Genomic DNA, 27,456 nt, shown 5'->3' with positions numbered 1-27,456 from the left:
AGTCTTGCTATTAGTAGTCATGTGAATTTGGTATTCGTTCGATATTTTGATGAGATGTATGTTGTCTCTCCTCTAGTGGTGTTATGTGAACGTCGACTACATGACACTTCACCATTGTTTGGGCCTACAGGAAGGCATTGGGAAGTAATAAGTAGATGATGGGTTTCTAGAGTGACAGAAGCTTAAACCCTAGTTTATGCGTTGCTTCGTAAGGGGCTGATTTGGATCCATATGTTTCATGCTATGGTTAGGTTTACCTTAATACTTCTTTTGTAGTTGTGGATGCTTGCAATAGGAGTTAATCATAAGTGGGATGCTTGTCCAAGTAAGGACAGCACCCAAGCACCGGTCCACCCACATATCAAATTATCAAAGTACCGAACGTGAATCATATGAACGTGATGAAAACTAGCTTGACGATAATTCCCATGTGTCCTTGGGAGCGTTTGCCTTCATATAAGAAATTGTCCAGGCTTGTCCTTTGCTACAAAAAGGATTGGGCCATCTTGCTGCACTTTATTTACACTTGTTATTTGTTACTCGTTATCAATTACCTTATCACAAAACTATCTGTTACCTATAATTTCAGTGCTTGCAGAGAATACCTTGCTCAAAACCGCTTATCATTTCCTTCTTCTCCTCGTTGGGTTCAACACTCTTACTTATCGAAAGGACTACGATAGATCCCCTATACTTGTGGGTCATCAAGACTCTTTTCTGGCGCCGTTGCCGGGGAGTGAAGCGCCTTTGGTCGGTGGAATTTGGTAAGGAAAATTTTATATAGTGTGCTGAAATTTACTGTCACTTGTTACTATGGAAAGTAATCCTTTGAGGGGCTTGTTCGGGGTATCTTCACCTCGACCAGTAGAGAAAAGAGTTGCTCCTCAACCTACTGAACCTACTGAAAATGAAAATGTTTACTTTGAAATTCGTTCGGGTATGATATAGAAACTGCTAGCTAATCCTTTTGCAGGAGATGGAACATTGCATCCCGATTTACACTTAATCTATGTGGATGAAGTTTGTGGATTATTTAATCTTGCAGGTATGCCCGATGATGTTATCAAGAAGAAGGTCTTCCCTTTATCTTTTAAGGGAGATGCATTGACATGGTATAGGCTATCTGATGATATGGGATCACGGGACTACAAACGGTTGAAATTGGAATTCCTTCAGAAGTTTTATCCTATGCAACTTGTTCATCGTGATCGTAATTATATATATAATATTTGGCCTCGCGAAGGAGAAAGCATCGCTCAAGCTTGGGGGAGGCTTAAGTCAATGTTATATTCATGCCCCAATCATGAGCTCTCAAGTGAGATGATTATTCAAAAAAATTATGCTCGGCTTTCTGACAACAATCGCTCCATGCTCGATACTTCTTGTACTAGTTCTTTTATGATGAAGACTATTGAATTCAAATGGGATTTATTGGAAAGAATTAAACGCAACTCTGAAAATTGGGATCTCGACGAAGGTAAGGAGTCAGGTATAACACCTAAGTTTGATTGTGTTAAATCTTTTATGGATACCGATGTTTTCCGTAAATTTAGCGCTAAATATGGACTTGACTCTGAGATAGTAGCTTCTTTTTGTGAATCTTTTGCTGCTCATGTTGATCTCCCTAAGGAGAAGTGGTTTAAATACCATCCTCCCATAGAAGTAAAAATAGTTGAACCTATTAAAGTTGAAGAAAAGACTATCACTTATAATGATCCTATTGTTCCTACTGCTTATGTTGAGAAACCACCTTTCCCTGTTAGGATAAAGGATCATGCTAAAGCTTCAACTGTGGTTCGTAAAAGTAATATTAGAACTTATACACCTCCTGAGCAAGTTAAAGTTGAACCTAATATTGCTATTGTTAAAGATCTCTTGGCTGATAATATCGATGGGCATGTTATTTACTTCTGTGATGAGACTGCTAGAATTGCTAAACCTGGTGCTAAAGATAAACATAGACCTGTGGTAGGCATGCCTGCTATTTTTGTTAAAATAGGAGATCATATCGAATAGTCATATCCCCAACAAATGGAGTCCAAACACCGTGAAACTTTTTGTGGATTTTTTATGGACCATAAGACCATCAATGGTCCAGAGCAGCACCTAGGGGGTGCCCCGAGGCGGGCACAACCCACCAGGGTGCGCCTGGGGGCCCAGGCGCACCCAAGTGGGTTGTGCCCACCTCGGTGGCCTCCCGCACCCCCTATTCGGCCTATTAATTCCCAAATATTCCAAAATCCCTCGGGGTTAACCTAGATCAGAAGTTCCACCACTGCAAGGCTCTGTAGCCATCGGAAACCAATCTAGACACCGTTTCGGCACCCTGGCGGAGGGGGAATCATCTCCGGTGGCCATCTTAAGAATCCCGGCGACCACCACGATCAGGAGGGAGTAGTCCACCCTCGGGACTGAGGGTTTGTACCGATAGCTATGTGTGTAATCTCTCTCTCTCTCTCTCTCTCTCTCTCTCTCTCGTGTTCTTGAGATGTCACGATCTTGATGTATCGCGGGCTTTGTTAATATAGTCGCATCATATGGTGTTTTCCCCTCTCTATCTTGTTGTGATGAATTGAGTTTTTCCCTTTGAGATTTAGTTGTTATCAGATTGAATACTTTTATGGATTTGAGAACACTTGATATATGTCTTGCAATTGAATACTGATGGTGACAATGGGGTGTCGTATTGATTCACTTGTTATATGTTTTGGCACTCAACATGCGGATTCCCGAGGTGACATTGGGGTAATCTATGCATAGGGGTTGATGCACGTCTTGTCTTTGTTTCACCGGTAGAAATCTTCGGGTACTCTTTGAAGTTCTTTGTGTTGGATTGAGTATTATGAATATGAATTTGCTTTGGTGTTATTGTAGTATGAACTCTTGGTTAGATCGATCGGAAAGAATAGCTTTGTGTTATTTTAGTACGAACTCTAGGATAGATTGATCGGAAAGAATGGCTTTGAGGTGGTTTCGTACCCTACAAACAATTTATTCTTATGTTCTCCGCTAGATAGGAACTTTGGAGTGATTCTTCATCGCACTTTGAGGGGTGGTTATATGATCCAATTATATTAGCATTGTTGAGAGGTTGCACTAGTAAAAGTACGGACCCTAGGCCTCAATTTCAAGCATTGGAATACCGTTTTTGTGCCCGTTTACTATTTGCTACCTTCCTGTTTTTATTTATTCAGATTATTAAAATATATTTCTACCATCCATATTACACTTTTATCACCATCTCTTCGTCGAACTAGTGCACCTATACAATTTGCCATTGTATTGGGTGTGTTGGGGACACAAGAGAGTTCTTGTATTTGGTTGCAGGGTCGTTTGAGAGAGACCATCATCATCCTACACCTCTCACTGATTGATAAACCTTAGGTCATCCACTTGAGGGAAAATTGCTACTGTCCTACAAAACTCTTCGCTTGGAGGCCCAACATGTGTCCACAAGAATAAAGTTGTGTAGTAGACATCAAGCTCTTTTCTGGCGCCATTGCCGGGGAGGTGAGTGCATGAAGGTTTGTCTTTAGATGTTGCAATTGGATCTTTTAGTTTCTTGTTTTATCAATAGTTTTGTTCGTAAAAGAAAACTACCAAAAAATGAAATTCAGGTTGCATCATATTATTGATCATCTTTATAATATCTTTCTTGAAAATGATGGTTCGGAAAGTTGTGCTCAATTGTTAGAAGAAGAAGTCAATAAAATGTTTGGCACAAATATTTGAATGATGATCATGATTGCAATATTGTTGGTATGAACTCTTTGAATATCCATGATGCTAATGATATGCAAAGCCATAAGCTTGGGGATGCTATATTTGATGAAGATGATATTTTTAGTCCCGCAAGCTTTGATGAGAAAATTTATTACTATGATTGCATGCCTCCTATTTATGATGATTATATTGATGAAAGTGGATTTGGAGAGGTCATGACTTTATTTAATGATGAATCCACTATTTTGGAAGAGGTTCCAATTGACTATGACAACAGAGTTCCTATATATGATGATTATGGTGATGACATGTATTCTATATTAAATAATTATAAACATGAAACTTGTCATCATGATTTTAATTTTCACTCACATGATAGTTATTTTGTTGAGTTTGCTCCCACTACTATTGATGAGAAGAAATTTGCTTATGTGGAGTGTAATAAGTTTTCTATGCTTATGCATCATGAGAATAATACTTTATGTGATAGTTATATTGTTGAATTCATTCATGATGCTATTGAAAATTATTATGAGAGTGGAACATATGCATCTACATATTGCAATGATATCAAATTTCCTCTCTATGTGTTGAAAATCTTGAATTTTTGCTTGTTTTGCCTTCCTATGCTAGTTGATTCTTGTTCCCATAAATTGTTTGCTCACAAAATCCCTATGCATAGGAAGTATGTTAGTCTTAAATGTGCTTGCCATGTGATTCATGATGCTCTCTTTATGTTTCAATTCTTATCTTTTATGCGAGCATCATTGAACTCATCATGCCTAGCTAAAAGGCATTAAAGAAAAGCGCTTGTTGGGAGACAAGCCAACACTTTTACCTACTGTTTTTGTGTGTTCAGATGATTATGCTACTGTATTGATCATGTTTTATTGCTTTTGTTACAATAAAGTGCCAAGTAAAGCCTTTGGGATCATGTTGGGTGATAGTTGATTTGATCTAGCTGAAAAACAGAAACTTTTGCGCACACGAAAATAATTCTCATTTTTAACAGAAGAGTGCTTTTGAGTTGATTATTTTTTCATAAGTTTAATATACAAATTTCTCACGTGGTCCTAATTTTTTCATAATTTTTGGAGTAGCGGAAGTATGGCAGTTATCCAGATCATTACAGATTGTTCTGTTTTTGACAAATTCTGTTTTCAATGCATAGTTTGCTTGTTTTCTAGTTTCCATGGCTTATATTGCTCAATATAAATTGTGGAAATGATGTTCTACAGTAGGCATGGTGTGAGAATAATTATTAATCTTGTCTTTCACTGTACCAAAAGTGAAATGGTTTGCTCTTTATCATACTAACCTACTCACAAAGTTTCGTTAAGTTTTGTGTGATTGAAGTTTTCAAGTTTTGGGTGAGATGTCGATATCAGAAGAATAAGAAGTGACAAGACCCTAAGATTGGGGATGCCCAAGGCACCCCAAGGTAATATTCAAGGAATATCCAAGCAACTAAGCTTGGGGATGCCCCGGAAGGCATCCCCTCTTTCGTCTCCAACATTATCGGTAAACTCACTTGGAGCTATGTTTTCATTCGTCACATGATATTTGCTTTGCTTGGAGCATCATTTTATTTTATTTTTATTTTCTTTCTGTTATTTAGAATAATGTTTTGCATCTTTTATTTCAATAAAAGGGGCATTGATAGCCTTTACTATGCTTATTTTGCAAGTATACATGTTGCTGTTTGAAAATAGAAAGTTTACCGTTGTTGCAAAAATTCCCTAGAAAAGTTAGAATGTGATAAAATGTTGAAACTTTTTGCAAAGTAAGATCTGACATATTTTCTACAGTGTGGTTAATTTTCATAATCTTTTGAGTTTAAGAAGTATTGATAGTCTTGCATTATTTACAGACTGTACTGTTTTGGCAGATTGCTGTTATGTTTGCATTGTTTGCATATGTTTGCTTGTTTAATGATTCTATTTGAGGATAGGAGTATTAAATATGCAGAGGAATTTAGTATGCAATGTTGAATAATAATTATAGTTATTTTCTACAGTAGAGAATGCTAAGGTTTTTGCATTGGTTTATACTAACTTATCTCACGAGTTCTTGTTGAGTTTTGTGTGGATGAAGCTTTTGAGATTTAGGGAAACAGTGTTATAGAAGGAATTAAGGAGACAAAAAAGCTCAAGCTTGGGGTGTAGCGACCAGACCTCAAACAGTCTGTGCTGCTGTGCACCAGTGTCATCCCTGGATCAGTAATGCTGACACGCACAGTACAAATGGAGGATTTATAACAGAGTAGCAATCACACACTTATTACATCGAATATCTCAAAAGAGAATAAGTATGATAAATATGGCTTAAGGCCATCTAAATACGATAACAGCGGAAGGCTTGGAAGATAAGTGAGTCCATCAACTCCAACGGCATCACTGAGTATAAGACCACGACCTAAGGCACCTTACTCGTCGTCTGAAAAGTCTGCAACATAAAACGTTGCAGCCCGAAAACGGGTCAGCACATGGAATATGCTGGCAATGTAACACATAGAGAATAATGAACATAATAATGCTATACTACATGCATATATGGCTGGTGGAAAGCTCTATGGTTACAGTTTTGCGAAAAGCCAATTTTTCCCTACTGCAAAGGAATAAATTTTATTTAACTATCATGGTGGTTGTTAAACATTGAGAAGGTACCTCCAACTCAATCCCAATTAAATATCATCATTAACCCAGCAAAATTAATTAAAGTAACATGATGATGAGATTCACATGATAATCCAGGTACTAGATACTTAAGTTGTCCATAACCGGGGACACGGCTAATCATGATTAGTTTGTACACTCTGCAGAGGTTTGTGCACTTTTCCCCACAACACTCGATCGCCTCCGCTTGATTCTCGCACTGCATGATGTTTGAGAAACGGATGATCGAGACACAGTCTTTCAGAAGCGTTAACTCTCTACTCTGGGTAGACCGTACCAGCTACATCCCCTACATCTGCTAGTCTACCTCTTCAATAGCTCACACAACTTAATCAACTATGCTAGAGCCCATAATAGCATGTGGCTGCACACGGAAGTTTCTAGCATGAATAATCTCATGATCCCTTTGAGCCTGGGTGGCGGTCCATAGGATGATCACACGGGTACTCCGGGATATCCAAAAATACAGGCAGCACTGGGTTCTCCAGGTGCCTCAATCCACCCAGATGTGAGTTTTAGTTGCACCTTAAGTAAACCATTAATTAACAATCTCACATCTGTCATGAATATCTCTCAAACCCAATCCACGTCTACAAGCATAGCATGGCAATATAAGCAAACGTAGAAGTAACTCCCAAGGGTTTGATAAATAAAACAGGTAATAGGTACTACCTCATCTACTTCCCAATACCCACAGTTTAATTAGATCCTAACCATGCAGTGTTTGAGGATTGATCTGATGCAATAAAAACTGGGTATGGAAAAGTATGATCAAAGTGTTACTTGCCTTGCTGATGATCCGCGAAACCTAGAGATTCGAAGTAACAAGCGGCGCACTCCGGGTACTCTATCGCAAACAAACAAGCAAACAATAAGTACTCATCTAATGCACAAGTAAAACTCAAATAAAGATCTAACCAGAAAGTTCAACTTAAGAACTCCGGTTTGCAAAAAGAATCAAATCGAACAAAGCAACGAAAATCAAACGGCGAAAGAAACAAGCTTCGTTTACTAATCTGGGTCTAGGTCAAATTTTACAGTAGCAAAAACTTGTTTGAATGGGTTAAACGGAAAGAGAATTTCGGGACGAAACTCTAGGCACTTGAATCGCCTGATTCCGATAAACGAGCGAAAAGTTAAACGAAAACGAAGTTCTGATCGGAAATCGCGATCTGGAATAATCGCGGAAAATCCGACGAAAAAGAAAACTGACGAACAGTTAAACGAACGAACGTTTGTTAACAGCGACAATCCGACGAACACGTTCGTTAAAACGAACGGGTCGGTGAACGTTCACTAAATAATAAAACAGAAAAATAAACCGATCAAAAAAAAACAAAAACTAGGGTTTCGAAAAAAAATAAACCGGGATGGTTTTAAAAAAAAATGGACGGCGAACGGCGGCGGCTCCGGCTAACCTCCGGCGAGGCTCGGGTCGGGGCTCTGGCGGGTCGGCGAGAGCGGCGGGGCGGCGTGCGTCGAAAGGCGACGGGGCGGCGGCGTACGGCGTCGGGGCGGCGAGCTCCTCGGGCGGCGGCGGCTCCTCGGGCGGCGGCGGCTGCGGGTCGGGGCGTGGACGGGGTGAGGAGAGGGGCGGCGGCGGGGTATATAAGAGGGGGGCTGCCTTGGAGGAGGGGGCGAGGCGGCGTCGGCGAGCGGGACTCGGGCGGCGGCGGCCGTGCTCGCCTCGGTCTCCAGGAGGGAGACGGGCGCGGGATGGGCCGGCCTGGCTCGGCTAGGCCTCGGCCCAGTCAGGCGCGGGTTTTTTTTTAAATATTCCGTCTTATCAAAACAAATCGCAGAAAATAAATAAAAATCCAAAAATGATAAAACAAATTTTCCCCGTCTAATAAAATTAATTAGAACAAGGTGAACATTTTTCTTGGCCAAAAATGCAGTTTTGAAAACGTGCAATTTTTTAATGCAATTAAAATTGCAAATAAAATCCGAATAAAATCCAATATTTGATTTTAATATTTTTCCTCCAATATTTCAATTATTTTGGAGAAGTCATATTTTCTCCTCTCATTTATTTTAATATGAAAAAAATTTCGGAGAGAAAAATAAATAAAACCAAAAATCCTCGTTTTATTATTTGATTAAAAATCAAATATGAAAAATCGGGAAAATCCCCAACTCTCTCCGAGGGTCCTTGAGTTTCTTAGGATTTATCGAGGATTTGCCAAAATGCAATAAAATATGCTATGCAATGATGATCTAATGTATAACATTCCAAATTGAAAATTTGGGATGTTACATGCACTACTACAAAAAGGGCTATAGATGGGATTGACACTAATGGCGCACCAGACAAGCGGTGCGCCATTAGTATATACTAATGGCGCACCACCTTCTGATACGCCATTAGAGTTGAAACTACTAATGGCGCACCTGGCCCAGGGTGCGCCATTAGTATCAAAATTTTTTTAACTAGTGCGCCTGTCCAAACATACTAATGGCGCATCCAGACACAGTGCGCCATTACTAGTTGTAACTAGTAATGGCGCACCTGGCCCAGGGTGCGCCATTAGTATCAAAAAAAAATTTAACTAGTGCGCCTGTCCAAACGACTAATGGCGCATCCAGACACAGTGCGCCATTACTAGTTGTAACTAGTAATGGCGCACCTGGCCCAGGGTGCGTCATTAGTATCAATTTTTTTTTTAATTAGTGCGCCTGTCCAAACATACTAATGGCGCATCCAGACACAGTGCGCCATTACTAGTTGTAACTAGTAATGGCGCACCTGGCCCTGGGTGCGCCATTAGTATAAAAAAAAATATTTTTTTAACTAGTGCGCCTGTCCAAACATACTAATGGCGCACCACCAGAAGGTGCGCCATTAGTAAGTGGGCAGCAACAAGATATTTTGGACAGCCTCTCCTACCCACACTCACTTTCTCCCCACTTCATTCTCTCCACCTCCTCCTTGTCTCGGGTGCCTCCTCTTTTTCACCTCATTTCCACCATAGATTCATTCAATTTAAGTGGTTAAATTACCTTGTTTTGATAGGTAAGTAAGGGGGGAAGCTATATTTATGTTGTTCTCCCTACAACAATGTGCACATGAACTTTTTATGGCCTAGCTAGATCTATGTATGTTCGTGGTGTTGCATATTTTGTGGTGTTGCATATGTGTTTGTGTTTGGAGGTGTATCGGTATTTGAAATGCGATAGTTGCCAATATTTTGCCGGAATGTTGATTCATTTCCGTTTCGGCGAGAATTTTGGCATTAAGCATTCTTTTTGGTCCTATTTTTGGGGAAAGTCATGCCAAATTTTTTCTTGGTTCTAAAATATCGTTTTGCTCTACCCCGCAGGCGACCATGGTCCGCATGATGACCGAAGGCATCGTGAATAGGTTTTTGAGGTCCGCGAAGGCCGAGATGCTTCAAAAGAACAAGACGGAGATAAGATGTCCGTGTCGAAGATGCAAGCTGAAGAGCCTTATTGTGGACCCGGAATCCTGGCAGGTGCGGGACCACCTGCTCTTGCGTGGTTTCATGGATGGCTATCGGTGGCAAGGTGATGAAGATGACTACGAAGTCGTCCATGGGGGCCGGGCAAGAAATGAGGAAGGGCAGCAAGACAACCACCGCGGCTCGGGCGGGCGAGAAGACGAAGAATCCCCAGGAGATGATCACGACGGTGATGCTGTACACAGTCATCATGTAGAAGATGCAGGACATGATGATGAGGAAGATGCCGGAGCAGACGATGGTCATGATCATGAAGATGATGATGCCGGCGGAGCAGACGACGCTGGACCATCGATGGGCTGGGTGCAGGACCCTCATATTCAAGAGCTGCTTCTCAAGCAGACGGATAACGCAAGAGCCGCCGCCCGAGAGAAAGCCAAGATGGATCAACTTGAGTTAGACGCGGTTACTCCATTGTATGAAGGATGCAGGCCCGAGGATACCCGCCTGAAAGTAACGCTCATGGCTCTGGAGATGAAGGTAAAACACAAAATGACCGACGCATGCTTCGACGAGAACATGTCATTCTGGCACGAACGTCTTCCCAAGGGGAACAAGTGCCCGACCAGTTTGGAGGAGGCGAAGAAAATCGTGTGTCCTCTGGATTTACCGCACGTGAAATACCATGTGTGCATGAACAATTGCATCATTTATCGGGACGAGCACGCGGAGTCTACCATATGTCCGGTGTGCGGCGTCACTCGATACAAGAAGAGGAAGAAAGCTTCTCGAAAAGTGGTGTGGTACTTTCCGATCACTCCTCGTCTGCAGCTGTATTTCGCGGACCCTAAGGTAGCAAAGCTCCTGCGTTGGCACGCGGATAGGCAGGAGAAGAAGCGAGAAGATGACGCAAATGATCCGGAGATAGATAAAAAAGACAAGATGCTGAGTCACCCTAAGGATGCGAGCCAGTGGCAAGCGTTGAACTTCGAAGACCTAGAATTTGGGAACGATCCAAGGAACATCGTGCTGGGCGCGAGCACCGATGGAGTCAATCCGTTTGGCAGCCAGAGAAGCACACATAGCACCTGGCCTGTGTTTGTGTGGATGTACAACCTTCCCCCCTGGTTGTGCATGAAGAGGAAGTACATTCACATGAGTATGCTAATTGAAGGACCGAAACAACCAGGGAACGACATCAATCTGTATCTGGGGCTGCTGAAAGAGGAGCTTGACACGCTGTGGAAAACGCCAGCCAATACGTGGGACGCTGCAGAGAAAGAATATTTCCCTATGAGAGCCGCGCTGCTCACGACGGTGCACGACTATCTCGGTTACGGATATGTCGCGGGGCAGGTGGTCCACGGATTTTCTGGATGCGCCAGGTGCATGGATGACACAACGTATCGCCAGCTAGATAGAGATCCCAGGTCTTCGAAAACCGTGTTCATGGGACATCGAAGGTGGCTTCGCGATGATGACCCGTGGAGAAAACGCAAGGATCTATTCGATGGTGAAACCGAACCCCGAGGACGCCCGCGTACAAGGAGCGGCGAGGAAATAGACGAGCTATTGAAAAAATGGAAAGACTGCCCACTGCCGGGAAAGAAGCAAAAGGCGCCAGAGCCGGGAAAGAAGCGAAAGGCGCCAGAGCCGCTGCTGAAGGTATGGAAAACGAAGTCTGTTTTCTGGGACTTGCCGTACTGGAAGATCCACCGTGTGCCTCACAACCTTGATGTCATGCATATCACGAAGAACGTGTCCGAGAGTCTGCTTGGTACCCTGCTCAACATGCCAGAGAGGACCAAAGATGGGCCGAAAGCAAGGGCAGACTTGAAATCAATGGGCATCAGGCAGGAGCTTCACGCTATATATGATGATGATGATGATGAGGCGAAGCAGGACACGGAAAGTCGTCGCAAAGGCAAAAAGGCCAAGAAGACCGGAAATGACTACCCTCCCGCGTGCTTCACTCTAAGTCAGGAGGAGATCGAGCAGTTTTTCACCTGCCTCGTAGGAGTAAAACTTCCTTACGGTTACGTGGGGAAGATAAGCAGATACCTAGACCTAGCGAAGCTGAAGTTCAGCGGGATGAAGTCTCACGACTGTCACGTGCTGATGACGCAGATACTTCCAGTTGCAATCCGTCGGATCATGGACGGGCACGTCTGTGAAACGCTATTTGGCCTATGCAACTTTTTCGACGTCATCTCTCGGAAGTCTGTTGGCGTGAGGCAACTCAGAAGGCTACAGGAAGAGATCGTGGTGATACTATGCGAGCTTGAGATGTACTTCCCGCCCACATTCTTCGATGTTATGGTGCATCTGCTGGTCCATATCGTGGACGATATCATCCAACTCGGGTCGACGTTCCTGCACAGCATGATGCCGTTCGAAAGGATGAATGGTGTCATCAAAGGATACGTTCGCAACATGTCACGTCCAGAGGGAAGCATAGCCAGGGGCTTTCTGACCGAGGAGTGCATCTCCTACTGCACGAATTATCTAGGCATCGAGAACCCCGTTGGTCTGCCCGTCAACAGGCACCTCGGCAGGCTCGCTGGAAGGGGTCACCGTGAGGGTCGCCGCGAAATGCATGTCGACTTCGAGGGTCAACTCGCCGACTTTGAAAGAGCAAACCTAGTCGCGCTACAACACATAGACGTGGTCGATCCTTGGGTGGTAGAGCACAAAACCTTTATTAAGAAGACGTACAATGACCGAGGCCAACAGAGGACGGACGGAGATATACTCAAAGAGCACAACTCATGTTTCACGCGTTGGTTCAAGCAGAAGCTTCTGTCGTACCCTTTACATGAGGATTCTTCCGCGGAAGAACAACTCATATTCACCTTGTCACAGGGCGCCGAGCACAACCTGATGACCTATGAGGCGTACGATATCAATGGCTACACATTCTACACCGAGGCCAAGGACATGAAGAGCGATGGTTATCAGAACTCCGGGGTAACGATGGAATCCTACACCGGTAACGACAAGGACAGATACTACGGAAGGATCGAGGAGATCTGGGAGCTGAGCTACGCTGGAGAAGGTCCCGATGTTCCGTGTCAGATGGGCCAAGAGCGTCCTAAAAGAAGACCGGTATTTCACCACCATGGTTATACCCGAAGCCAAATCCAAGACCGCAGGCGCAAACGTCACCGCGAAAATGAGCCATGGGTACTGGCTTCCCAAGTGGACCAATGCTTCTTCATTACCGACCCATCAAAGCCCAGTCGTGTTGTCGTGAGGAGAGGCAAAAGGAAGATCATCGGAATGGATGGAGTAGCCAATGAGCAAGACTTCGACAAGTACGGCGACCCGAGAATCGAACATGACGACGATGATGAAGTAGCAGCATACACCACAAGAAGAAGCAGGACCACCCTACCTAAAGGACGTCCGTTCCACAGAAGAACTCCATTTGCGAAAAAGAAGGGCAAGAAGATTGTGAACAGATAGCTAGCTAAGATCGATTGTATTTAAATCGTAGCCTTCATTTCTCGATTGTATTTCATGGGCACTTTTTGAACTATCATGAATATTTTTAAATTTCATGGACACTCGATCTCGATCCCCCTCCATCTTGATCGCTATCCCACCTCGCCAGATCCGGTCCCCCTCGCCGCCGAGCACCCCCCGGTCCACCGCCCCCCCGCACCTCGCGCACCCTCCCCCGCTCCACCGGCATTACTGTTTGATGATATATTTAAAAAAATTATTACTGTCTTATAAAAAAATATTACTGTTATGATTTAAACAAGTTTGAACATATTTAAACACAAATAAATATCAAACAACATTTTAAATGCATAAAAAAAATTGTGGAGCCTGGGAATCAAACCAGGACCTCCTGGTGTGGGAACTGGCTGCTGACCAGTCGAGCTAGTAGAGGGAACTTGGTGTGGATCAGGTCAGGTGGAAGATAACCTGTTGGCTCGAGCAGAAATAAAAAAAATACTAATGGCGCACCAGGGTGAGGTGCGCCATTAGTATGGATGTACTTATGGCGCACCGAGGGGTGGTGCGCCATTAGTATTGTGCCCTCGCCCAAACCTATCCCCGGCCCAAACCTATCCCCTCTCTCTCCCTCGCCCTCGCCCTCGATCCCCTTCCCCTCTCCTCTCCCGACGCCGCTGCCCCGCCGCCTCGACGCCGCCCCGTCGTCCTCGACTCCGCCCCGACGCCCCGACGCCGCTGCCCCTTCCCCTCTCCTCTCCCGACGCCGCTGCCCCGACCTCCTCCTCGCCCCTCGACGTCGCCCTCGATCCCCTTCCCCTCTCCTCTCCCGACGCCGCCGCCCCGTCGTCCTCGTCCTCGCCCTCCTCCTTGTCCGCGCCACCGCCGCGCCGCTCCGACCTCCTCCTTGTCCCCTCCGGCCTCCTCCGCCTCCTCAGGTACTACCCCACCTCTCCCTCCCCTCCGGCCTGTATGTTGCTATGTCAAGAACACTAGAACGAAGACTGTATCAAATGAACAGTTAGAACTCTAGCATGACAGGGAGATAATTAACACAAACTGTCTCTTTGTACTCTCTTCCCCCCATGTGTATGTGGTCAATCCTCGCAAGTGCTGAATGCTTTCTTTCTTTTCTTGTCTGTTCCAACTTTTGATTTGACCGCAATTAATACAATGCTGAAAAGTTGTAATTGTTCAGGCCACTGTTCCTGTATGAGATGTAGACCCAACATGCAATTTGCTCTCTAATGTCAACAAGAATTAAATTGACAATGAGATACATTTCAGTTTACTTTTGACAATGCTGCCTTTGCTTTGATCCTCCTTTTCGGACACACTCGGCATAGCTCTAGGACCGTGTTCCAAGATGTTTTCCTGGGCAGCAACAGTATTAGTCTTTGCCTTACTTTTTTTCTATGGCCCTACAGGTGGAGGCAAATGATTAAATATTTTTTATCTTCGTTAACAAACTAACTTTACAGTAACTATTCTGCGTTACATAGAAAACTGGAAATAACCACATGTCCTTGATTGATTTGTAGTTTTGTAGTTGGTTGTTAAAGAATGCAGTACCTTGGTTGTGAAGATAATAAAAATTATGACAATGTTGTGCAGGAGTAGTAATAAGAGAAGATCGCTCTGAGGTGAAGGAAGCAAGTGAGAGGCAAAGTGAGTTATTCTCTGGTCGTGTATTTAGTTAGTTACTTACTCCTGGTAGCTAATAAGTGGTTACTCTTTGGACTTTGGTGGTGTATGTATCAAAGCATGTTGTAAATATAGCAGCTCTGTTCCTTTTGTTGTAATGCCTAATGCCTTCATATTCTACTTGTATCACTGTATCATTGTAGCAAAAGTACAAGGATCAGATCACTTGGGCATGAAATGGTTCCAGAAACCAAAAGCCTGTTGTAAATTATAGCAGTTCTCTGTGTTTTTGTGTAATGCCTAATGCCTTCTCTGTGTTTTTGTGCATAGATTTTAGGGCAAATCTAGCACAGTTAGCAAAGTTAGAAATCTTTTAGGAAATTAGGGTAGTAGCAAAAACAGTAGCAATTTAAAAAAACAGTACCAAAAAAATTAGGTATAAAAACAGTAGCAAATAAAAAATATTAGCAAATATAGCTAGGGTAATTTTGTTTAGGTATAAAAAACAGTAGCAATTTTAAAAGAATAGTAGCAATTTTAAAAACAGTAGCAAAAAAATTAGGTATAAAAACAGTAGCAAATAAAAAAAGAGTAGCAAATATAGCTAGGGAAATTTTGTTTAGGTATAAAAACAGTAGCAAATTAAAAAAAGCAGTAGCAAATTAAAAAAACAGTAGCAAAAAATTAGGTATAAAAACAGTAGCAAATATAGCTAGGGCAATTTTGTTTAGGTATAAAAAACAGTAGCTACAATTTGTAAAAAGCATGAGCAACTGAAAAATCATCCTGAAATATAGCTAGGACAAACTTCAGTCTTTTTTTTGTTTGTAACAGAAACTACAGTAGTAAATATTTCCTGAAGTAAATATTTTCAGTCATTACAAATATGATACTGCTTGGAGATGCATATGTTGTTTTACCTGTTCACATGCCAATGTATTTTCCATGTTGCGATGGAGGCCTTTTTTGCCTTGTCCACCCGAGAGGCCCTTGAGTTTGCCGAAATGTCGATTAACTTCCGTTCAGGCAAATTCGGGTACTCCATATGTCCTATTTTCAGCAAAGGTCATGCTGAAATTTTCCGTGAATTTTAGCATGACTTTGCTAAAAATAGGACATATGGGGCACTTGTGACTAATGCATGGGCCGGGGTATCTTAGTAGGTAATTAAGTAGGATCAAGTGGCCCGGCGTACTTGTGACTAATGCATGGCTTTTAGGGTGCCTCGGTGTCGATAAAAACCGAAATGATGAAAGCTTAGGCTTTTAGGGTGCCTCGGCGTCGAAAAACCCTCAATGATAAAAGCTTAGCTTTTAGGATGCCTCGGTGTCGACAAACCCTAAAAGATGAGACCATGATCTTGTTCCTTGACAATAACCAACTTTTTGACCAAACTTTGTTCCTATTTAGAGAGAAACATGGCCAACAACGATGAGGCCGGGGGTTCGAGCGTCAAGCCATTCTGGAAGCTGTCCCAGGAGATGGAGGAACAACCTCACTTGTATGAGGACGCCGCCTTCCCCACCGATCCTGAGACCACTGATGGTACCGCCGAGGATGACCCCACTGATGCCACCACTGATGGTGCCACCGAGGATGCCACCACTCATGATGGCGGCGCACGCACAGATGGCAGCCAACCGAAGAGGCAACGGAAGGACCGGCGCCCGACCGTGCTCCGCACCCTCAAGGAGGAAGTTACTGAAGTGGACTCCGACGGGAATCCAACGGCGCCCCAGCGAATAGTCAAGGGGTACTCGCTTCAGCTCGGGTGCATTCTCCGGAGCACCATCTCGATCAACACCGAGAACCTGAGGCATCCTGACCGAGGGAATTTGCGCAACCTCCTCTTCACGAAGCTGCACGAACGATACAAGTTCCCCGCTGAATTTGAAAACACAAGCCTCAAAGGGAATAAAGTGAACAATGCTGCCCTCACGAAGATGAGCAAGGCCCTGTCTACTTGGAAAAGCAATGTGAAGAGAATGATCGAGAAAGGTGAGAGTTATGAGAAGATCAAGGAGAAAAATCCTTCGATCACCGAAGATGACTACAACGACTTCAAGATCAATTGCTCGAGCACCGCAAACTCCGAATCAAGTAAGTGGGGGAAAGAAATGCGGGAGCTGAACTTAGGGGAACACACACTCGGTCCCGGCGGTTACAGAGTGGCGGAGCCTATATGGGACAAGGAGGAGGCGGACCGTGCCGAGCAAGGCCTACCGCCCCTCTTCGATGAATACGGTGACAAGCAGACCAGGAACTTTGTCAGGGCCCGGTACAAGAAGGACCCGAAAACAAAGGAGCTTACCACAGATCCGAAGACCAGGGCGCTTGAGCTTGTTCTGGTAAGGAATACACCCCCTCGTAATTAGCTCCATATGGTTGCATTCTAATTAATGAAGCCAAATTTCTAAATGGTTCACATTCCTTCCGCAGGCGAATGAAAGCAGTAGCGCGGGGTCGACTAAGAGCAACCCTTGGGACACCACTCTAAATAGGGCGTTGAATGTAATGAAGAGCAAGGATAAGCTCAGTAAGACGACGTCAGCTGGTCGTGTGGCCAGCAAAGGCTTGTCGACAAAATGGTCGTCATACTATGACACTGCTGGGCGAAAGGAGAAAAAGACCAGCTCGGAAAGCCAGGCGCGCGAGGTTCAAGAACTCAGGGCACAGGTGGCGTGGATTCCGGAGATTGTCCAAGAGCAAGTGCAACAACAACTCGGAGCGACGATCACCGCCATTGTGCCTACCTTGATCCAGGGGATTAGTGCGTGGATTGCGGGCGGCCAACAGGGGCCGCCCCCGATTCCTAGCTTCACGGCCAGCAACTCGCAGAACGCGATGGCGGGGCCATTGGTGTCTCCGGCGGAGGCGGCATTGGTGTCTCCGACGCCGGCACGGGAGCTTAATGCACCCGGGTGTACGCCGGCCGGCACCTCTGCAGCAAGCGGCCCCTCCGTCAACTGCACGCCCGCCGTTGGCGGTGCCTCGACATTAGCCGAGCTCGACGCCATCATCACGGTAACTAATTAAGCCTCTCTCGGCCGAGGACTTCATCTCCTTGCCTTTGACTGGGCATCCCTAACGCCCTACATGTTTTCGCAGGGCGCCGCCGACGTTCCGTGCACTCTCTTGCACTTCGTGAACAACGAGTTGGTCGATGTCGCCAAGGGAAAAATCGTTCAACCGGGCAACCCCTTGTTCCACGGTACCCAGATGCCACCCAACTTGTTTAGGGTTCAACTGGTTCGGCTGCTGCTAGGCTGCGACGAGGTGTTACCTCCGATTCGACCCCTCGGGGCCGACGATGATAACGTGATGAACCTCAGCGCCTGCCTGAGCTGGCCCCTGCTTTGGCCGAAGAGCCAGATTCGTTTGGGGGCGGGGGACACCACCCCAAAGACAACACCGCCAGTCGTGCCGGCGCCAAGTCGGCCCCATGGCAAGACCGCTGCAACGGTGCCGGACATCCCTATGCCACTGGATCCAAACATGCATATGGCACAGGATCAGAACGACGACGACGACGATACATTTGCCAACGTCGATCAGTACTTTGCCGATCATGGGGACGGTGGCGACTTCATGGGGCCTCCTTCTCAAGAACCCAACCCAACAAAAGACGTGTGCGATCTAGCTGGTACCGCGGAGAAGCCAAGTTGCAACAGGCGTCGTCTGCAGTTCAGCTCTCAGGAGACGCCTCCAGCTGCCGACTTCACCGAGCCTCAGATAGGCGAGGTGCCAAATATGATCAGCCCCAACACACTCAAGAAGGCGGTCCCATTACAGGAGATCAAGAAGAAGGCACGCAAAAGAAAGACTAACAAGGGTGCGGGCCAGCCGGCCCCGAGTACGATCCGTGCTCAGGACGGGCCACCTTCAACTGCGGATATCTCGAGGAGGGTGCATGTGGCGGGTAGGCCGATGCTACCGAGAAATATGCTCGATGCTGCAACCGGTGCTATGCGGAGTTTGCATGACAGTGTTCTTTCTTTTGAGAAGCGGCGTCTCCGAGAGAAGGATGTGGCATACCCGGTTTTCTCGGCCAAGGTGCCAGAGGGCAAGGGCTTTGTGGATAACTCCATCGGGGGTACGATCGTCCTGCGGTTTGATGACATCTACGCTATGTTGAACCTTCATCCGCTGCACTACACCTTCGTTCGGCTATTTTCGCTGAGTATGGAGATGCAGATCATTCGCGACAAGACCCCGGACATCGTGATAGTCGACCCCTTCTACATGCGTGCCAAGATCTTGGGCAGCGCTGGGGACCGGCAAGTCGCGAGTTCTTACCTCGAAGGCGTCATTCTGGCAAACCAAGATAAGGATAACTTCCTCGTGCCTTACTTTCCCGAGTAAGTCCTCCCCTCAACCGCCCCGTAACATATGAATTCTTAGATTTTGATCGTTTTTCTTTTAACATTCCGTGTTTTCTGCAGTGACACACATTGCACGCTCATCCTCCTAAGCCCCAAATATTCCATGGCCACGTATTTCGACCCGGACCGTCAGTCGAACGTAGACTACACAAATGTCAAGAAGGTTCTTGATGATGTTCTCCCCGGCTACGTCAAATCTGGAGGCACCTTCACCAGGCCTATTCGTAAGTACGGCAAGCACGTGTTCTCCCACAATACGACGTTCTGCTGCGTCAAGCAGCCGCCTGGCGGTCAGAAGGATGCCTACTACGCCATCCATCACATGCGGGCGATCGTGCGGGACCATAATCACCTTCTCCTACCAAATAATCTCAAAGATTGGGCCGCAAGCTTGGGGGCAATCCAGGACGCAGACATCAGACAAGAATTCTTTCGCATCCAGTCGGAGTTTTCGGAAATCATCCATCAAGATGTCCTTCGTACCTCGGGGCAGTTCTACCTCAGAAATCAACCGTCCAACAGTGACATCGACACAATCCTACAAATGCAGGCTGACAACGCCCGTTGTTTCATGACTCCCACGATAGATGGTGGCTTCATCCACACTCCGGTCCCTTGAGTCGAGTCGAAAGCAGTGATGCTGTGTCTAGTTCTGAAACATCGATTGGCTCATGTTGTAATTAAACTTTAATGAACTTGTAGTATGTCTCTTTGGTTTCGAGAGTCGTTCAACTTAGATGTAATCGATGCTATTAATGTCTTGCTTTTCTCTTCCGATCGTTCTGTTGCATACTTATATATTGCTTATGTATTGTCTGTGAATTGGTACTAACGTTTCGTTTGGCTACTGCATAGCGATGCCGTGGTATGTCGTGTACAAGGGTAAGGTTCCCGGAGTCTACGACGACTGGGAGGAGTGTCGGAGACAGGTTCACCGATTCAGCGGTAACAGTTACAAAGGGTACGTCACTAGGGCCGAGGCCGAATCTAGATACGACCGCTATCTAGCGGGAGAGGGGAGGGAGCGTTGGAGGAACCGGATGAAGACGAGTTTCATCGTGATGATGCTCATCGTGATGACCGCAGCTCTCTTCTATGTGATGGTAGTTTAGATGATCAATATCGACTTGTAATGTGAAGACAAACTCGCGGTCTCGAGACTTGTAATATAATGTTCTATCTTTGTTCGGTCTTTTCAATTCGGAGACTAATATGATGAATTGTATTCGGGGACTAAAATGATGAATTGTATTCAAAGACTAATCTTCTATTGTATTCAATGAATCTGTTGTTGATGTGTGCTGTCTATATTTTGTCCAATTATACATTTTGTAACCTGTGCAAAAAACAGAAAATAAAAAAATAAAAAAACCTAATATTCGTACTAATGGCGCATCACATCATAGTGCGCCGTTAGTATGCCAAAGAATACTAATGGCGCATCACTAAACAGTGCGCCATTAGTATGCCGAAGTTACTAATGGCGCATCCTGTTGTTGTGCGCCGTTAGTATGCCAAAGCACCTGGGTATAGATGGCCCCCTGGGAGGCATACTATTGGCGCACTGTTGTATATACTAATGGCGCATCTGGGGTGCGCCATTAGTATACCAGATACTAATGGCGCACCAGTGGTGCGCCATTAGTAAAATATACTAATGGCGTGCTACTAATGGCGCACCACTAATGCGCCATTAATGGCCAAATTAGGTGCGCCATTAGTTGGCCTTTTCCTAGTAGTGATGGGGATGCCCAAGGCATCCCAAGATAATATTTCAATAAGTCTCAGGCATCTAAGCTTGGGGATGCCCCGGTAGGCATCCCACCTTTCTTCACCAACAATTATCGGTTAGTATCGGTTGATCCTAAGTTTTTGCTTCTTCATATGATGTGTGCTATCCTTGGAATGTTATTTTATTTTGTTTTGCTTGTTTTTTTAATAAAGTACTTATATCTGAAAGTTTTAAATAAAATAGAGTCCTCAAATAGTTGCCAGGGAGGCTAGGTAAGCGGCATGCACATCCCGTCAACGAAGCTCTTTTCTATGGAATTGCTCTAGTGCTTCACTTATATCTGTTTTAGCACGATGTGCTTTAGTATTTTTGAAGAACTTCTCTCTTGCTTCACTTAAATTAATTTGAGAGAAAGAAATATTATGCTCATGATCCTCACTTATATATGTTTGAGCTTATCAAAAGCAACACATGAAAATTAGTTCCAAAGTGATAGATATCCAAGAAGAATATAATAAAAACTTTCATGAAGATCATTGGACAAAATACAGTTGATTCCTTGTAATAGTTTTGAGATATGATGATGTGATATGTGAGTCATGTTGATTCCCTATGCAAGCACGAAAGTCAATAGTTATGCAATGAAATTACATCCTACTTGTGGTGCATTATTCGGTGTTAACTATGCTCAATGCTCGCTTATGAGATTATTCGTTTCTTGGTTGGTCGCTTCTCAATCTTTTGCTAGCCTTCATTTTGCACTAAGTATGATCACTACTTGTACATCCAAAATCCTTTAAACTAGTTTTGCCACATGAGTCCACCATACCTACCTATATGCGGTATTCTTTTGCTGTTCTAAGCAAATTTGTATGTGCCATCTCTAATTTTCAAAATAAATTTCTCTTTTGTGTGCCCGTGCCGCTCGCGAGGCGGTGAGCGGTGGCCAATGTTTTCCATGCTAGATGTGTTATTCTCACGATGAGTGTTTATTCACTTGTCATTGCACGAGAGTAAGGCAAAGGTATTAGGGATGCCCAGTCCCGAAATGAAAAATGAATTTACTTTATGTTGTCAAATAAGAAATTCTTTGGAAAGTGTTGGTATGGAGGGCACCCGTGGATACGGTTAGCCATGGAAAGTGAAAGTATGCTGGAAAAAGGAATAAACTTTATTTTCTGTTTGGGAACCACCTATGATATATCTAGCATGGGAAATGTTGGGAGCTCTAAGTCATTTTCGTTGATGGATGCCTCTCAAAATGTTTTTATCTCTCAATTTTCGCTTTGAGCTCTGGCACCTCTACAAATCCCTACTTCCCTCTGCGAAGGGCCTTTCTTTTACTTTATGCAATTTTTATTTTTAATTTGAGTCTCCATCTTCTCTTATAAAGCACCAAATAGGAGGCACTATGATCGTACTTGAGCATTGGGTGTAGCTAATATGCGAATGTGTTTCATGAATGGATCAATGATTGAGCATGATGGGCTAGGGATAACTTATTTTAGAGTTGATACTTTGAGAGACATGGTTGCTTGTTGATATGCTTGAGTATTTAAGTCTCATGTCAAAACTAGACTATTGCTTTGAACCATATAAAAGTCCAAATGTCCATGCTATAAAGAAAAGAATATGAGATGACATGTTAGGCAGCATTCCACATAAAAAATTCTGTTTTTATCATTTACCTACTCGAGGACGAGCAGGAATTAAGCTTGGGGATGTTGATATGTCTCCAATGTATCTATAATTTTTGATTGTTCCATGCTATTATATTATCATTCTTGGATGTTTTATAATCATTCTATAGCAACTTTATATCATTTTTTGGGACTAACCTATTGACCCAGTGCCCAGTGCCAGTTGCTGTTTTTTGCTTGTTTTTTACATCACAGGAAATCAATATCAAACGGAGTCCAAACACTGCAAAAGTTTTTGTGGATTTTTATGGACCAGAAGACCACCAATGGGCCAGAGCAGCACCTGGGGAGTGCCCCGAGGGGGGCACAACACACCAGGGCGTGCCTGGGGGACCCAGGCGCGCCCAGGTGGGTTGTGCCCATCTCGGTGGCCTCCCGCATCCCCTCTTCACCCTATTAATTCCCATATATTCCAAAAACCCTCGGGGCTAACCCAGATCAGAAGTTCCGCCGCCGCAAGGCTCTGTAGCCACCGAAAACCAATCTAAACCCTGTTCCAGCACCCTGCCGGAGTGGGGAATCATCTCCGGTTTCCATCTTCATCATCTCGGCGGCCACCACGATGAGGAGGGCCGGAGTAGTTCACCCTCGGGGCTGAGGGTTTGTACCAGTAGCTATGTGTTTAATCTCTTTCTCTCGTGTTCTTGAGATGTCACGATCTTGATGTATCGTGGGCTTTGTTAATATCGTCGGATCATATATGATGTTTTCCCCTCTCTATCTTGTTGTGATGAATTGAGTTTTTCCCTTCGAGATTTCGTTGTTATCGGATTGAATACTTTTATGGATTTGAGAACACTTGATATATGTCTTACAATTCAATACTCATGGTGACAATGGGGTATCATATTGATTCACTTGATATATGTTTTGGCACTCAACTCGCGGATTTCCGAGGTGACATTGGGGTAATCTATGCATAGGGATTGATGCATGTTCTTGTCTCTGTTTCTCCGGTAGAAATCTTGGGGCACTCTTTGAAGTTCTTTGTGTTGGATTGAGTATTATGAATATGAATTTGCTTTGGTGTTATTGTAGTACAAACTCTTGGTTAGATCGATCGGAAAGAATAGCTTCGTGTTATTTTAGTATGAACTCTAGGATAGATTGATTGGAAAGAATAGCTTTGAGGTGGTTTCCTACCCTACAAACAATTTATTCTTATGTATTTCGCTAGACAGGAACTTTGGAGTGATTCTTCATCGCACTTTGAGGGGTGGTTACATGATCCAATTATATTAGCATTGTTCAGAGGTTGCACTAGTGAAAGTACGGACCCTAGGCCTCATTTTCAAGCACTCGAATACCGTTTTTGTGCCTGTTTACTATTTGCTACCTTGCTGTTTTTATTTATTCAGATTATAAAAATATATTTCTACCATCCATATTACACTTTTATCACCATCTCTTTGCCGAACTAGTGCACCTATACAATTTGCCATTGTATTGGGTGTGTTGGGGACACAAGAGATTTCTTGTATTTGGTTGCAGGGTCGTTTGAGAGAGACCATCTTCATCCTACACCTCTCATGGATTGATAAACCTTAGGTCATCCAATTGAGGCAAAATTGCTACAGTCCTACAGAACTCTGTGCTTGGAGGCCCAACACGTGTCGACAAGAATAAAGTTGCGTAGTAGACATAGATATTGAAAGTGTGATTACTATAAAAGTGGCATTAGTTGAAGCATAGACTCACAAATATAAGCATTCCAAATTCTTAATGGGAAAAGGTAGCAAGAGTATTTCTAACCACCTTTTTGAAGGAATAAATAAGGCAACATCGGCTGATGTCAGGAAGGCATACATAATATTTTCTTAAAAACTGAACCATTCCTGACATTTCCTCTTCTTTTAAGCATATATATTTTGTGCAATTCAACTAAAATAAAATGCTATCACCGCCTTGACAATTCAGTGACACTGTACAAAAAGAAATGACTTAACATTACATCATGATGTCAGGTATGTAATCGGCACGCACTAGAGACAAACATACAGACCTCCTCTAGAACATTAATTTTAACAAAGGTGTGACTAGCTTTACTGGCATAATTTGAGTGAACTCTACACCCTCTGTTCCTTAATATAAGACGTTTTCGCAGTTCAATTTAAAGTACCCAAACGTCTTGTATTTAGAAAGACATGTAGTAGTTTTCTTGAGCACATATCTGGGAAAGCTTGCCACACTTTATATATGTCCATACGCTAATGCAACACCATTCGAATAGTACAAATATACACTAAACCAGTGGCTAGTGCAACAGTAGAGTAGTTTTTATTAAGGGGTACAGTACAATGGTTTTACGGAACAGATTTTCATAAGCTAGCACTGAAAGATTTCTATAAGCATTAACAATACAAAATGTAAAGGTAACAAGTTTCAGCATTGGTATACTAGTTGTGCAACAACATTAAACCAAATACAAAAGCCTGAAGGTAACTAGCATTATTAACTAATGATAGTATAAAAAATTGCAAACCACGTACCTTCAAGGTAAATATCATTTTGAACTCGAGGGGACCTCAAAATTGCTATCCCAATCTTGATAATCGATCAAACATAAAAACTTGATCGAACGAATCAAGAGAACAGCCGGAGGAGGAGGTGCCCACTCTTGACCTTTCCTCTTATCTTCCTAATTTTTTGTGCAGTTTAACCAAAATAAAATGACATCAGGGCCTCGGCATTTTGGTGACACTGTACAAAAAAAATTGACTTATCTCATGAAAGTGAGGTATGTGATCTATAAGCATTACCAGTGCAAAAATCTGAAGGTAGTAACAAGTTTCATCATTGGTATACTCGCTGTGAAACAACATTAGAATGCCTTAGCTGAAAAATCTTTAATACATCCACAATCAATAGCTAACCCTGAAATAATCCAGTGACATTAAATGGCATTGCTTAAATTTATCGGTGGCATTAGACTGAGTATGGCATTAGTTAAATGTGGCATCACTTTAGCAGTAGCATTGCTTGACTTAACCGCTGGCATTATACTACCAGCAAAAAAGTGGCAATAAGAGCATGGGAGGCCCATTCGGATAGTGGGCGCACCAGTACGATGTACCTCCATGGACGCATAGAGTGGTGAGGGAGGTATGGTTGCCCAGAGCAACAAATATCCAGGCAGCATATGTGGATTATGTCCCATTTTTATTCTCTTTAGCCATCGTTTTCCTATGTGAGGACAACAAACCGATTGACCTAGTCATTCTCTATTGCGTTGTCATGCCTTTCTACCATTTTTCACCCTTTTTCAACCAAGAGACACGAGACTTGTTCCTTAGCTACTGATTTTCCCCTTTTCAACCTAGATGCGGGTTTGATGCCTAGTCTCTTCGACACTACTTTCTCCACTCCTTTCCTTATTCAACCCAGACATGGATTAGTCTGCATGAAGTAGGGTTTCCTTTAATAGTGCAAATTAAGGTTTTCGTCAGCGTGACCAGCAGAGCAGAGGATAGCAAATTGGGAAGATGGTGGAGTGAAAAAAGATCCACATGCAGCGACGTGGCAGATAGGGCAATAGAACAAGGATATGGTTCGAAAAGAGGTAGCATACCCGAGGGTCGGTGGGAAGTGGCTTCAGTAATGGTCGTCGTCCTCCGCACACACCACGACAGCGAGCTTGGGAACAGAGGCCATCCCGCGTGGGCGCTAGGTCTGAGAGGACGGCCTTGTCGTCAGTGCGTGAGCTTGATATGTCTCCAACGTATCTATAATTTTTTATTGTTCCATGCTATTATATTATCTGTTTTGGATGTTTTATATGCATTAATATGCTATTTCATATTATTTTTGGGACTAACCTATTAACCTAGAGCCCAGTGCCAGTTTCTATTTTTTTCCTTGTTTTAGAGTTTTGCAGAAAAGGAATACCAATGGAGTCCAAACAGAATGAAACTTTTGCGATGATTTTTCTTCGACCAGAAGACATCTAGAGGGCTTGGAGTGCATGTCAGGAATCCACGAGGCGGCCACAAGGTTGGGAGGCGCGCCCGTACCCTTATGGTCCCCTCGTGACTCCACCGACCTATTTCTTTCGCTTATATATTCTCAAATATTCCAAAACATACCAGGAGAGCCACGAAACACTTTCCCACCGCCGCAACCTTCTGTACCCGTGAGATCCCATCTAGGGGCCTTTTCTGGTGTCCAGCCAGAGGGGGGTCCGATCATGGAGGGCCTATACATCAACACCATTTCTTCTCCGATGAAGCGTGAGTAGTTTACCACAGACCTACGAGTCCATAGCTAGTAGCTAGATGGCTTCTTCTCTCTCTTTGATTCTCAATATCATGTTCTCCTCGATATTCTTGGAGATCTATTCGATGTAATACTCTTTTGCGATGTGTTTGCCGGGATCCGATTAATTGTGGATTTACGATCAACTTATCTATGAATATTATTTGAATCTCCTCTGAATTCTTGTATGCATGATTTGATATCTTTCCAAGTCTCTTCGAACTATCGGTTTGGTTTGGCCAACTAGATTGGTTTTTCTTGCAATGGGAGAAGTGCTTAGCTTTGGATTCAATCTTGCGGTGCTCGATCCTAGTGACAGAAGGGGAGCCGACACGTATTGTATTGTTGTCATTGAGGATAACAAGATGGGGTTTTCATCATATTGCTTGAGTTTATCCCGCTACATCATGTCATCTTACTTAATGCGTTACTCTGTTCTTATGAACTTAACACTCTAGATGCAGGCAG

The sequence above is a fragment of the Aegilops tauschii genome, chromosome 4, assembly GCF_002575655.3.
Source record: "Aegilops tauschii subsp. strangulata cultivar AL8/78 chromosome 4, Aet v6.0, whole genome shotgun sequence".
Lineage (NCBI taxonomy): Eukaryota > Viridiplantae > Streptophyta > Magnoliopsida > Poales > Poaceae > Aegilops > Aegilops tauschii.
This window is presented reverse-complemented; position numbering follows the sequence as displayed.